The 12,936-nt window shown below is 42.0% G+C and overlaps 1 protein-coding gene across 2 annotated transcripts in view; it reads left to right on the top strand.

Moving 5' to 3' along the window:
* Window positions 1-11,051: 11,051 nt before the first annotated feature.
* SV2C (synaptic vesicle glycoprotein 2C) overlaps window positions 11,052-12,936 on the top strand; it is a 92,478-nt gene continuing 90,593 nt past the window's right edge. The window contains exon 1 of one of the 2 annotated variants that reach the window (XM_072358913.1): window positions 11,052-11,178. The gene's annotated coding sequence lies outside the window, so the exon portion shown is untranslated. Of the gene's footprint in view, window positions 11,179-11,347; window positions 11,646-12,936 lie in introns of those variants that run through there. The other variant, XM_072358914.1, reaches the window with a different exon arrangement.

Genomic DNA, 12,936 nt, shown 5'->3' with positions numbered 1-12,936 from the left:
TCTTTAATACATCCGAAACCTTATGCACCTAAGCAGGATTCAAAGGACGTAGCCAGAAGCATCATTCTATCTGCTAGTGATTTAATTCCAGAAATTTCAGTGATCCCCATTTTTATTTTATTTTTTTTTTACAGTGACCATCTCTTCTATTGCAATAAGGTCCCAAATGTCTGCTCATGCACAACATCCCGGCTGCCAATGCACTCTCTCACTCTCTGTTAGTTAAAAGCTCCTTCAACTTACGGTGCAAAAATTCCAAATGGAAACATACTGTTGTTATCTTTTGAACATTAAGAAATATTTGACGTTAACTACACACTGATATTTTCTACCTCGCCTATTTTATGACGTTATTCTATTTGCAGGTAAGTTACTGGAAAAATAAAATAAATAAATAAAAATAATAAAAAACAACAACAACAAAAAAAAAAACAACAACAACAAAAAAACATTTCTGTGAGCCTTCTAGAAGAAACTGCTGATGTAGAAGGCTATGCAGATAAAGTTAGCAGTAAGTACACCACACACAGGGAACACATGTGGCGGTAAGTAGATGGAGCATTAGTAAAAGAGGCAGCTGGGAGAATAGTTTGTGTGGTGTTGCTCCTGGCAACAAAATACTCTATTTTGAGGCTATGATCATTGTGTGTATTTAGTAAAATGTCAGTAGATGAAGGAATCTTTCTAACTTTTTGAAGTATCCCACTGTATTTAGTTTTAGTGCAGCCTCACCACCAATAATGATGGGTGCAGTTCTGGGTTCCACCATATATAGGAGGTTTTAAAGCCCTTGAAAGCATGCAGAAGACTGAACAGAGCTGTAGCAGGTGTGTCCTGTGAGGAGAGGCTGAGGACACTTGGGTTGCCCAGCCTGGAGAAGAGGACTCTTATACTTTTGCACCACTACTTTGATTTATAAAATAGAGACCTCTGTAAAATTCTACTGTCCTGTTACAAGCTGATTAGGTTTGGTTCTTAAAGATATGTCACCCTAATGGTAAAATAAATTTGGCTTCATCTGGGCTTTTTATGCATGTTTACTCATTCTGGAAACAAAGTATTCTTAACTAAAATAATGCAGAAAGAAAACTGCAAATTGAAGATCTGCAAAGGACAAATGGAAAAGGCGCTCAAAACAAACACCAAGCAAATGATACTGCCAGAAAATAAATAAATAAATAGAAAGAATTATCTTATTGCATAAAAAACGTGCACTAAGTATTACTAGATTTGTTTAGCAACTTATTTGATTGTGAATAGTTTTATAGTGTGCGGACAACAACACACCAGCAGGAGTGCAAAACAAACATCAGAAAGCCAGAGTATGAAGTATCTAGTCATGTCAGTGAGCAGTCAGTCACATAAATATTTAATTACAGCTCCTTACATGAGTAACTCTTCAATGGTGTTTCAAGTTCGGCCTTCAAAGATTCCATGGTAATTCTGTACTTGTGAATGTTAATAAATCAGCAGAATGATATCTCTTTGTGCATACGTGTTGTATATAGCTGATTCAGATAATTCTGGGATGGGTGAAAAGAAAGCCAGAGTTTAATTTACACCTTCTCCAGCTGTGGCCACATTTGCCTCACAGCAGATTAGCTGTACATTTTGGACTTATGTTGGTGAGTCACCCTGAGTTTTAAACAAGCCATAAGAAATCCCTTTTTTCTTTAAATTAGAAACTGTTTAATGGAAGGACTGTATAGGCACTAGGAACCTTTCCCTAAATTTGAAATCCTTAATCAGATTACATTTTAAATTAGACAGTCCTTTGGAACACGTTATTTGTACGCACTGACACCCATACACTTCAGCAGAACTACAGCACAAATCTATACCTGCCAGAAAGCAAAAATCTCTGCTCGTTTCAATGCAATGAAGGCTTGGCTCCATACCCTTAAGTATGAAGCAGCTCAAGGGTTGCTCACCATCACAGCACTCAAACCTTACCCATAATTTAATTGCAAACTGATGTGCCCTTTTTTCTAGCATGCTGTAGTCATAGAAGTCGGAGCTGGAGTTCATGACTGTACACTTAGGATGTTCACAAATTAGATGTAACTCACAAAGCAAGGATAGTTTGAAATCTCCTACTGGGAATGATGAAAAGTGGATGCAGTGAGCACTACTTTCAGCTTTATTGTGATTTCAGTTTTTGCTTATATACATGGATATTCAATGCCAATTTGGCTGCTACATTTGATGTACAGATTGTACCACTATGTACAACATTTGCCCAGCAGCACATGGAAGACAGTCTCATTAGGGCTCAGCGGTACCAGATATTGTACAAGTATATAAATACATACAGAAACTGTAACACTGAGATTTTCTATCTTGCTACAGAATTTAGTACTGATTTTCACCCTTTTGCCTCAGGTTTGCATTACTTTTATATCCTTTTGTACCAAGAAAAGAAGAACGATTAAATTCTATAAATACTATCAGTTACAAGACAGGGCTAAATGTCTGTTTAAGAAATCACCTACTCTTACACCTGGAAATCCTAGACCAGATCCTAGATTCTTCTCTGTTGCTTTTGTTTACTAAGGTTTGCTGGAGTACTGACATTAATTTCAGAGTGAAAAGCCATAAGGTCCTAGACTTTATGAAACTGCCTCTGGTTCAAGATGATAGGTGAGTCTAATGAGAGCAAGATTTGGTCTGTAATTTTTATTCCTTTGAGCTGGATGGCCTTATACAAAAGTAGCATTCAACAAAGGCATGCTCCATTGCAGATATGTTGATCCTAGTTCTCCCCTTGGGAACTGTGGAGATACTCCAGAGGAAAGTGACATCAAGAGGAAATTTCAGCTTCACTTTTAGATGAAAAAGATTTTCTGTAGATCTTGAGGTGACCAGATGGACCAATTACAACATGCTTGGGGAACTTTCTAACCTCATGAACCCTTTTTGGGTCATTGTTTTATAGAACTTTTTCACATTATTATTTTGAGAAGTAATGTTTTAGGCTTATAAACAAGTAGAAATGTGTTCCCTTTGTAAATAAAGTTTTTGATGTTAAAAAACACTGCAATCCAATATATTCTTTCTTAGTGATGTAGTACTAGTGTCAGCCTTTGGTAAGAACAGAGGAGAGATGAGGAAAGAAGCTAGGGAAGGGAATTGGAGGGGTGAGGTGGGGGGTGAAGGAGAAATTATGAGTTTATTATAAATAAAGAACCAGATAGTCATGAAATAAGCTGTATTTTAATACAGGTTAGGTGTCAAATGAAAAGGCTTCCAAAAATGGGGTCTGAAAAGAGCCTTTATATGTGGTTTTATTAAAAGTTCAAAATCTCTCAAGATGGGTCTGGAAGAATAAATGCTTATGCAAGGCACCCTTCAGGTGTTTACTGATGCTTATTTCCTTCCACTTCTCATAACAGACTTTACTGTAGACCACAGTCAGCCACCCACTCACATAATTGCATACTTTGTACAGATGTACTTGTTAACTCTTGTTATCGTTCTATTTTCAAAATATGTTTCTTATGACTTGATTCTGATCTCTGATCAATTTATATGTGGATTTGAATAATGGAAGAATACATGAAATGAAAGAATCCCAGAATCTTCTGTGGAATTCGTAATGGCCCGGAATTTACTTGTTTTGTCTCAGAAATTCAGTAGGAAAAGTATGGTCCCTTTGAAAGCTTTCAGAAAGGTAAGAATGAATAAATCATAGAATCACAGAATGGTTTGGGTTGGAAGGGAATTTCAAGATCACCTAATTCCAGCTCTGTGCTATAGGCAGGAACACCTCCCTCTAGACCAGAGTGCTCAAAGCCCCATCCAGCCTGGCCTTAAATGATTCCAGGGAGGGGGCATCCACAGCCTCACTGGGCAACACGTTCCAGTGTCTCAACACCCACACAGTAAAGAATTTCTTCCTAGTATCTAGTCTAAATCTACTCACTTCCAGCTCAAAACCATTTCCCCTCATCCTGTCACTACAAGCCCTTATAACATCTCTCCACAGCTTTCATGTGGGCCCCCTTCAGGTACTGGAAGGCATGACCATGCCTGACCTATATGATCCCAATGGAGCCTTCTCTTCAGTCTTCACTCCAGCCCTCTGATCATCTCTATGGCCCTCCTTTGGACCCACTCCAAAAGCTCCATGTCCTTCTGTTGGTGGCTCCAGAACTGGACATTGTACTCCAGGGTGGGGTCTCAGGAGAGCAGACTGGAGGGGGGCAGAATCACCTCCCCTGACCTGCTGGTCACACTTCTCTTGATGGCTCAACACTCTTGGATATTATATGTATGATTGTGATACTCCCAGGAGGGCTGTGGATTCACGCATGAGTGAATGATCAGATTATTTAAATGATTCATTTACAGGTTTTTAGTTATAAGTGATGGTATTGAGGATACCTTTGTTTAAAAGGTGATCCTAGCATAAAATCTTTCTGTTTTCACATAATTTATCTAGTCCCAAACAACACACCCCTGGGACTGCAAGTGCAGATGACTAGTCCTTGAAAACAGGGTTTTTTTTTTTAGCACAACACTTAGTATAATTCAGTAGTGGCCTCAGATAAGATGAATGGATGTTTTACATTTTTTCTTTACATTGAAATACAACATCATTTATGTGCCATGTCCTAGCTGAAAGAATGGCTTTAAAAGGGATTTGCACCAGTCAATTATGTATAAGATAAATTACTATTTGTTTATGCTTTAGCTATGTTTTAAAACAGGTATGTGTAAGAAGCAAAACTAATGATATGCATTAAGGGTTACTTAATGTAAAACACTAACAAGTTAAGCTATAGCAGTTTTCAATATTCTGGACTGTATCACTACACCCTTAGAAGAAATTGTTTTCTCAAGTCACATTAACTTGTATTTCATAGAATCACAGAATTGCAGAATGCTCAGGTTAAAAGGGGCCTTAAAGGTCATGCAGTTCCAACTCTCCTGCCCTAGGCAGGACTGACACCCACCAGATCGCTGCCCAGGGCTCCATCCAAACAGACTTTGAACTTCTCGCAGGATGAAGCATCCATAGTTCCTTTGGGCAGCCTGTGCTAGTGCCTTACCACTCACTGAATAAAAAAATTCTTCCTAACATCCAACTTAAATCTCCCTTCTTTTAGTTTAAACAGTTCTCCCTTTTCCTATCACTACCATAACATTTAAAAAGTTGATCAACTTCCTGTTCATAAGTTCCCTTCAAGAACTGGAAGGCTGTACTGAGGTCTCCCTGGAGCCTTCTTTTCTCCAGGCTAAACAAGCCAAAATCTCTCAACCTTTCTTCATAGGCAAGGTGCTCCACCCTTCTGATCACTGCAGCCTTCCTCTGGACCTTCTCCTACAGCTCCCTGTCTTTCTTGAGCTGGGAGCCCTAGACATGGATGTAGTACTCCAGAAAGGGCCTAACGAGGGCAAAGTACAGGAGGACAATAACCTCTCTCTCCCTGCTGGCCACTCTTCTTTTGATGCAGCCCACAATATAGTTTGCCTTCCAGGCTGCAAGCACACACTGCTGGCTCATGTCCAACTTTTCTTTCACCAGAACCAGAACCCTGGGGGACAGAACTATTGACTGGTCTCCATTTAGGCAAAGAGCCATTGACCACAATCAACCAACTCCTTATCTACCAAACAATCCACTCTTGAAACCCACAGTTCTCCAGTTTAGAGATAAGGATGTGGTGCCGGACCATGTCAAAATGGCCTTGTGTCCATTTTGTCTAGCTAGACAGTTATCAGTTGATCTCCCTTCATCCACAGATTCTGCCACTCCATCACAAGATAAAATGCTGCCGGATAGGTCAGGTATGAGTTGTCCTTGGGGAAGCTATGCTGACTTTCTCAGATCACCTCCCCATTTCACATGTATCTTAACAAATCTTCCAGGAGAATCTGTTCCATAAACTTCTCAGGTACAGAGTGGCTCAGCAGCCACATCAGCCAGCTCCTTCAGGACCCTGGGATGCATGTCACCTGGCCTCATAGACCTGTAAATATATCTATCTACTTTTATATTTATCTGTCTTATTATCAACAAATAACTGAATGTGAGATACACTCTATTCTTCAACAGCCATCTTTTGCCTTCATGATTTCAGATAACTCAGCCTGGTCTATGTTAAGTTCACGTTTGAGCTCTCTGGTCAGTAACTTTTCTTCCTAATATTTGCAAGCTGCTTCCTATACTGGAGATAGTACATAGCAGAATGGCCTGTGTTCCAGTGTGATCTGTGCTCCAGCACTGTGAGAACCTAAAAAAATCAGCTTCTTGAAATGACAACATAACAGCATGAATATTCGCTTTTAAAAAAGCAGCCAAAACACACATGCAGTATGAAGTTTGAAAGAGAAGCAAATTTCAAATTAAATAATTAATATGATTCAGAAGTCATCTCAATTTCAATGAACTGGTACGCATACATAAAAAATAGCACATATATATATGCATCTAATCTGTTGGTTAAAAAAAAAAAAAAGTTTTGTTTCTTCATTGCTGAAAAGAAGAATTCTGTTTCTCTTGCTGTAAATTTAGGCCTTAATTCAGCAGAGATTTATGGCACTGACTGGGACTGTTTTATGTAAGAACTATTCCCCAGGTCTTCAATTGGATACAGTACTTAGTTAGGATGATGCAGTAGTGCAATAGAAATGTTCTTATTAGACCTAGAGACAGATGCAATTCTAATTATAAGATCTGTTCTACAAGCAGTGCAACAGTATTATTCTTCATGTCTAAAGCTATAACATCCAAGTAAACAAGACCAGCAAAAAAAAGGAAAGCAGTGGCTTGAGAAATGTTGTCTTCAAGACACAGCATCAGCTCAGCAGAAGACCCTAAACTAGCATTTAGGAGGTAAAGGGCTCCTGATACTCTAAGAGTCCATTCATTTCTGTCAGTTAGTGTATGCAATTTAGACAGCTGTGAGACAAAAGAAGACAATTCTCTGTCAAGAAGAGAGATTGTTTATTTCAGATCTGTGTCATGACCACAAGGATTCAGGTATTAATAGACCTCCTGTTGGTAGACTACTCAGTTCATAATGTTGCTCACATTATGAGCAAGCTTATTTAGTGACTGTTCACCTTTAATTCTAGGAGAGGTAAAGGATCTTTAGATCAGTGGCTGCCTTTATCTGTCAGAGGTTTTTGTTTTTATGAAGCCAAAAGAAAACACATTTTGCATGTGTGTAAGTCAGTACTATATATGGTGATCTCAAAAGTCATCTTTCATCTCTCAGCAAAGAAGTATCAGATTCTTCTCTTTTGATGCAGTATTTGTTTAACTTGTCTGATACTGCCAATTAAAATGAAGAAACTATTCCTCTTCTCTTAATAGAACCAGAGATTTTTCTCCTGTCTTTGTCACCTAAAACTACAGTGACTTCCTTTTTGTATATTTAAGCAGCATTTTCCAGCTGTTATTTATTTGAAATGAAACTGTGCCCAAATGTCTCACTCAGGACTGGGTCCCGCTGTGTAGGTCACTGTGCACAAATGCAGTCTCAACTGTCAGTGCTCTGCATACAGCAGAATACCAAAGAACTTCAGAGGCTGAGGTAGGCTGATTGCCACAGCAGTCCCCGACCCCTTGCTGAGGCTTATCTGCAACATTTCTATTCATTTTCCATATATATGCTGTTCATTTCTCATAGCCTATCTCATTAAGTAGCATAATGTAAGTCCGGGGGAGCATCATGTAAGACCCTGATTCTATGGAAATCCAACTTTTATTTCAGGGGAAGTGCTAGAAATCTTTGCCAGTTTCTATATTCATCACAGTTCAGTGGAGAGATAAAGCCGTATTTATACCCCAGAAAGGAAATAGTGAAAGAAGTAAATTAATGTTTCATAGACAAATATCGTCTAGTGAAAGTTGAAATAAAACAATGATTAAGTAAACAAAAACCCCACTTCTCCTCCCCTACCCCCCCAAAAAAAAACACCCAAAACCAAAACAATGAAACAAAGAAAGAAAGGAAGAAAAGCAGACACAATTATGTTTAGCACAGGCATATATTTGTCCTGTATTTTAGAACTAAAAAGGAACGAATAACTGGAAGTGTTGCAAGGTCTGCATTTTCCAACTCTTTTACAAAGGAAAAATGAATAGGAATAACGTCCTTGTTTTTGTTCTGTTGGCAGAGGAACACAATGCACACACATGGTCACAATCCAGGATCATTCACTATCAGAACGCCTTGTGTTACTGGGTCTGTGACAACTGCAAGAGAATCTGTCCAGATGTGCCATGTGCTCACTGCAGAAAGCTGGCATAACCACATATGTCATGAGCTTAACTGAATTTGTATACAGAATATGTTTTATGCATCGAACTAAGGAGTACTCTTGAGGCAAATTTCAAGAAAGCCTGTGATCCAGGGGCAAGGAAGACAGAAGCTGTGTGAAATTCTAACATCTGTAAGGTATTACTTCCATAGAGATGCATGTACGCAGGCCTCCTACCTTGGGATATCCTTCATGGTGGTGGGGATAAGAGCTGGTTCCTGCCAGCCTGCAGTGGGTTTGTGGTGGTGGAAGGGACTTTCTCCTATCATACAAAAAAAATTACACTTAATGCATAGAAAACAGAATAAAGAAACACTGCACAGCTTTGTTTAAATGACACCTCATATTCCCAGTGAAACCTTCCAGAGATGACATGGTCATTCTTATTCTTGTGCTTCAGGAGGGGCTTAAGAGACAAGTGAGTTGGTCACAGGTCCGAATGAAACCCACTGGGTTCTGGCATGCATTGTTTGTGTGTCAGGGCTGATCTTTCAGTCAGAGCCATTCATCACACCGTCCCACCCCGAGGCCACACAGACAATAGTGCTGATACTGAAAAGTAGCCAGGCAGGCAGACAAGTGGAAGAACCATTCTCTTCAGCATAGCATTATCTCAGTTTAACCTGGTCATGACACTGTATGCTCCATATTCCAAGTCATCCCATGCTCCCACTGCTCTGTGTTATTCTTCTGCTGGGCATGAGATTTTACTTCTGTAGGCAGAAACCTTGTGCTGATTCTTTAAATTCTGCCTGCCTGCCTATCTGCTACAAGAGGCATGCAAATATCTGCTGCAAACTCCCCACTCAATAATGCAGTGGGTGAGGAAGAAGGTGGCTGCCACTGTAGCCCCCTCTGGGTGGAACCTTAAGACAAGCCTAAAAACAGCCTTGAGTCTCTCAGTCTGCCCCTTGTAATCTTATTACAATGATTTCTCTTCCTTAGAATTTTAGTCCTATCTATTTGAATACTAAATATGGATGAGGTTTTGTTCTTTTGCTGTTTTGGTTTGTTTTTGTTTTTCTTTTTCAGAATAATTTGCTATTTTTCCATCAAGAAATCACTAGGAGCATGTCATCTGTCCTAATCAATTCATTTCAGTAAAATACAGCTGGGATCCTTTCAAGTACATTTTGTGTAGAAAAATGCTGTTATTTTAATTGGATAGTCAACATTAAATGGATGGTAACAACATTTTACCACTGCTTTTGTTTGGACAGCACCCATAGCCTTTTATTTTGTTGTCACCGGAAAATGTTGTAATCTTTGTTTTCCGTGCCTGTTGTTTGCAGCCGGTTTGGTTTACTAACAAGGAGGTGCTCTTCCCCAACACAATGCAATTTTCTAATATTAGGATTACTGAAAGGGACAGAAAAGTAATAAGTATTTCTTTTCTATTCTTCTGTTGGCGTTCCACACTTGACAGAGCTCTGTGCGTAGTTCATCCTGGTTTTCCCCTGGGTAGCTAATCAATAAGTCCTTTTCCTTTGCTGTTTGAGTCTTTCACACAACAACAGAGGAAAATAAGAACATCTTAAAGTGTAGGAAAACATGTATGCAAAACTCACAGATACGGGCAGGGAGCTGTCAGAAATCACTTCAAGTTCTGCAGAAGCCATGCACCAGGCATGTATGGAACACAGGGCAGGGGATGGGGGCTGGTAGCATCTGCCCATTACCCCACCTTCCTGCTGCAGGGAACACTTGTAGCTTAATGCATTCTGGAGAGGTAAACCTAAGTTCCAGGTCTGTTAACAGAAGTGGTAGAATAACTGCTCATTTTGAAAGGCATTTTTAATATGGAGCCTGACCGGATCTCTTCACCTTCTCTCCTTTCTTTGCTTTGGTAATATCACTGCATTGGTTTCCACATGTGAGCTGCTGGAAGAACTGTCTGTAACTGTACAAATCTACACAGGAGGAACTCTTCATATTCTTTGTTCAACAGCAGCTATTAGCATCCACTACAACAAAGTAATGGTATAATTCATAGTCCGTGATGCCATAGCATTAAAAAAATGGTGATAATAATAAAGAAGCACAGCAACCTCCTGCTGCTCACTGACTAGAAGAAAAAAAAGACATCACAGGCTTACTTATTCATTTCTCCCCAGACAAAGCAATCATCTTCAAACATATATATATATATATATTAATTGTTGTTGTTTTGGTTTGTTTCTTTGTTTGTTTTGGCCTTTTTTGTCAAAAGACGCCAACGATCGGGATTCGGCCAGCACCAAGACTCTTCCCACTCATCAAGGCGAGTCTCGCCCAGGAGACCTCCAACACCAGCTCTACTTCTGGTCACCATGATTCAAATGGCAGCCTTTGCCTGTGGAGCGCACACAGCTTCACGCTGTTGCTGAGAGGTGCTCATGGCACTCTTCAGTAGGATAGCGGGGATCCGGTGGTCTTCAGGCAGCCATACGGCCTGTTGCAACCCTCAGGAAACTACCCGTTCCACACATTCACCCCGCTGCAGCCTGTGGTGAAACCCTGCCTTTGAAACCAAGTACGTGCGTGGGCGTACTACCTATATTTTCCCCTTTTACATCAAAAGGGGGCTCGTTCCCGCCGCCCTCACCAGGGGGTTGGGGCGGGGGGGGGGTTCCGTGCCTCCCTTCGCACCCGGCCCTGAGGCGGGGATCGCCCTTCCCGCTCTCCCACGTCCTCCATCCCGGGTGGCGGCGGCCGCCCCCGCGCCGCTCCCCCTCTCCCCGGCACTGCCGCAGCGGCTGCACCGCAAGGCGAAGCCCACGCCGCGGCTCCGGCCCGCCCCTCCCGGCCCGTCACGCCTGGCGGCTCCAGCGGGAGGCTCTGCGCTCGCTCCCTCCCGCAGCCGGCTTCTGGAGGAGGCGGCGGGGAAGGAGGGAGCGGCAGCGGCTCGCAGCCTGCCCGGGCCCTCCGGTAAGTGATGCTGCCGCTATTGCTGCCGGGCAACTTTTCCTCTTTTTTCCTTTTTTTTTTTCTTTTTTCTTTTTCCCTTCCTTGCCTCCCACCCTTTCCTCCCTTTCGCCCCCCTCCATTCGCATGCTTGCAGCAGGGGTGGACCTCAACTTTTGCACAGGACTTGGGAGGGGGTTTGCTTGGTGGGGAGGAGGGAGCTCAGCTTCGGGCAAGTCGAGCCTTAAAGGGAGTGCAGGGATTTCCGAGTCTCCACTGCTGCTCACTTCAGTTGCATCCGGCGCCCGCTCGGCTGTTCGCACTCAGACCTGGTGGCACAGATGCCGGGCGGTGTGAGTATCTCATCTCGGCTAGAAAGCTGACTGGCATACTAAGGCTGGCACAACTTTTGCTCGCTAGAGAAGCAGAAACCCGGGGGGAACAGGTTCGCAAAGACTTCAGAGGAAAACAAGCTTGCCAGTGTCCTAGAGGTAAGGATGGAGAAGAAAATCAGGCAGGCAGGAGAGACGTAGGGATTTCAGCTCCTTATGGGACTGACACTTTCTAAAATGTGTTTGAAAACAAGCCGGCAGGGTTTTAGGCTATGCAACAGAAAAGACGAAAGAAAGAAAGAAAAGAAAAGAAACAGTGTAAGAGCTTTGGAAAACTATATCCCTTTTCTCACTATGGACTGCCTGCAAGGATTGTGATTCGCACCGACTACGCTGGGAGAGCAGTTTAGCGTTCACTGCTCGTAAGGGGGAGGGGGGAACTCCCTTCCTTACAGCTGCTGGAGTTTTCCAAAACACACAGTTACTGCTTTCCTACCACTTTGGGAATTCAGACTGCGAGAGGTGTCTGGGCAGTACTTACAAAGGGAAGCATGGAGTTAGTTTCCTGGGGAAAATCCTTACTGAAATCCAGGTGCGGGTGGTAGGAAGACCCATGGGATGTTGAGTTCTTCAGGGACTGCAGGGCAGAAGAGCCAGAAGGATTCCAGCAGACAGAATAGCTGGTATGAACGTCCTAAGCAGTCATAGGACTCCAGGGATCTCAGGACTGGGTGACAGGGCATGGAGGTCACTGATGACTACCTGGCTACCTAAACATGGAAGGACCATGGGTGCATTGAAGTGGGGGTGAAGGTGGGAGCTGAGTCATGCGAGCTGGGATGGTCACTGCACATCTGTGCAGAATGGGAGGGTGAGAAGAGAAGGAAGAGATGAGAAGATTGTCTCATCAAAAGATGCTGAGATCATCCAGAGGCTCCTCAGTGATTCATGGTATCCTGCTCTCCTTCCCGGAAATAGCTAGGAGGCTGATGAGTGTACCTTTGGTGGGGCTGGCAGGGATTGCAGAGGTTAGTACAACACAAGGGAAACCTACCCAGACAAACAATCAGTACTGCTGGTACTTGGTCTGCATTGCACTGCAGTGCAGGGAGCTCACAGCAACTTCTGCCTTAGGAGAGGGGAGATGCTGAGCTGATTGGTGGAGGTGGCGCAAGCTATGTCAAAGATGATTGCATTGTGAGTTGAACTGTAAGGAGATTTTGGAAGGAACTTCTTGATGAATTTACAATTAACCTACTATGAAAGATTTTAAGAAGAAAAACAAATACAAACAAATAAACCACCAAATAAAGTTCTCCAGCTAGAATCTTTGGGAATTGTATACTTCTATAGGAAGCGTTTTTCCTGAGTTCCTGAAAGAGCCTCCTGCTCTACTACGCCATATGTCCTCCTGTATTATTGAAGTTTTAGAATGGATTTTATTTTCATG

This window comes from Excalfactoria chinensis, chromosome Z, assembly GCF_039878825.1.
Source record: "Excalfactoria chinensis isolate bCotChi1 chromosome Z, bCotChi1.hap2, whole genome shotgun sequence".
Classification (NCBI taxonomy): domain Eukaryota; kingdom Metazoa; phylum Chordata; class Aves; order Galliformes; family Phasianidae; genus Excalfactoria; species Excalfactoria chinensis.
This window is presented reverse-complemented; position numbering and strand designations above follow the sequence as displayed.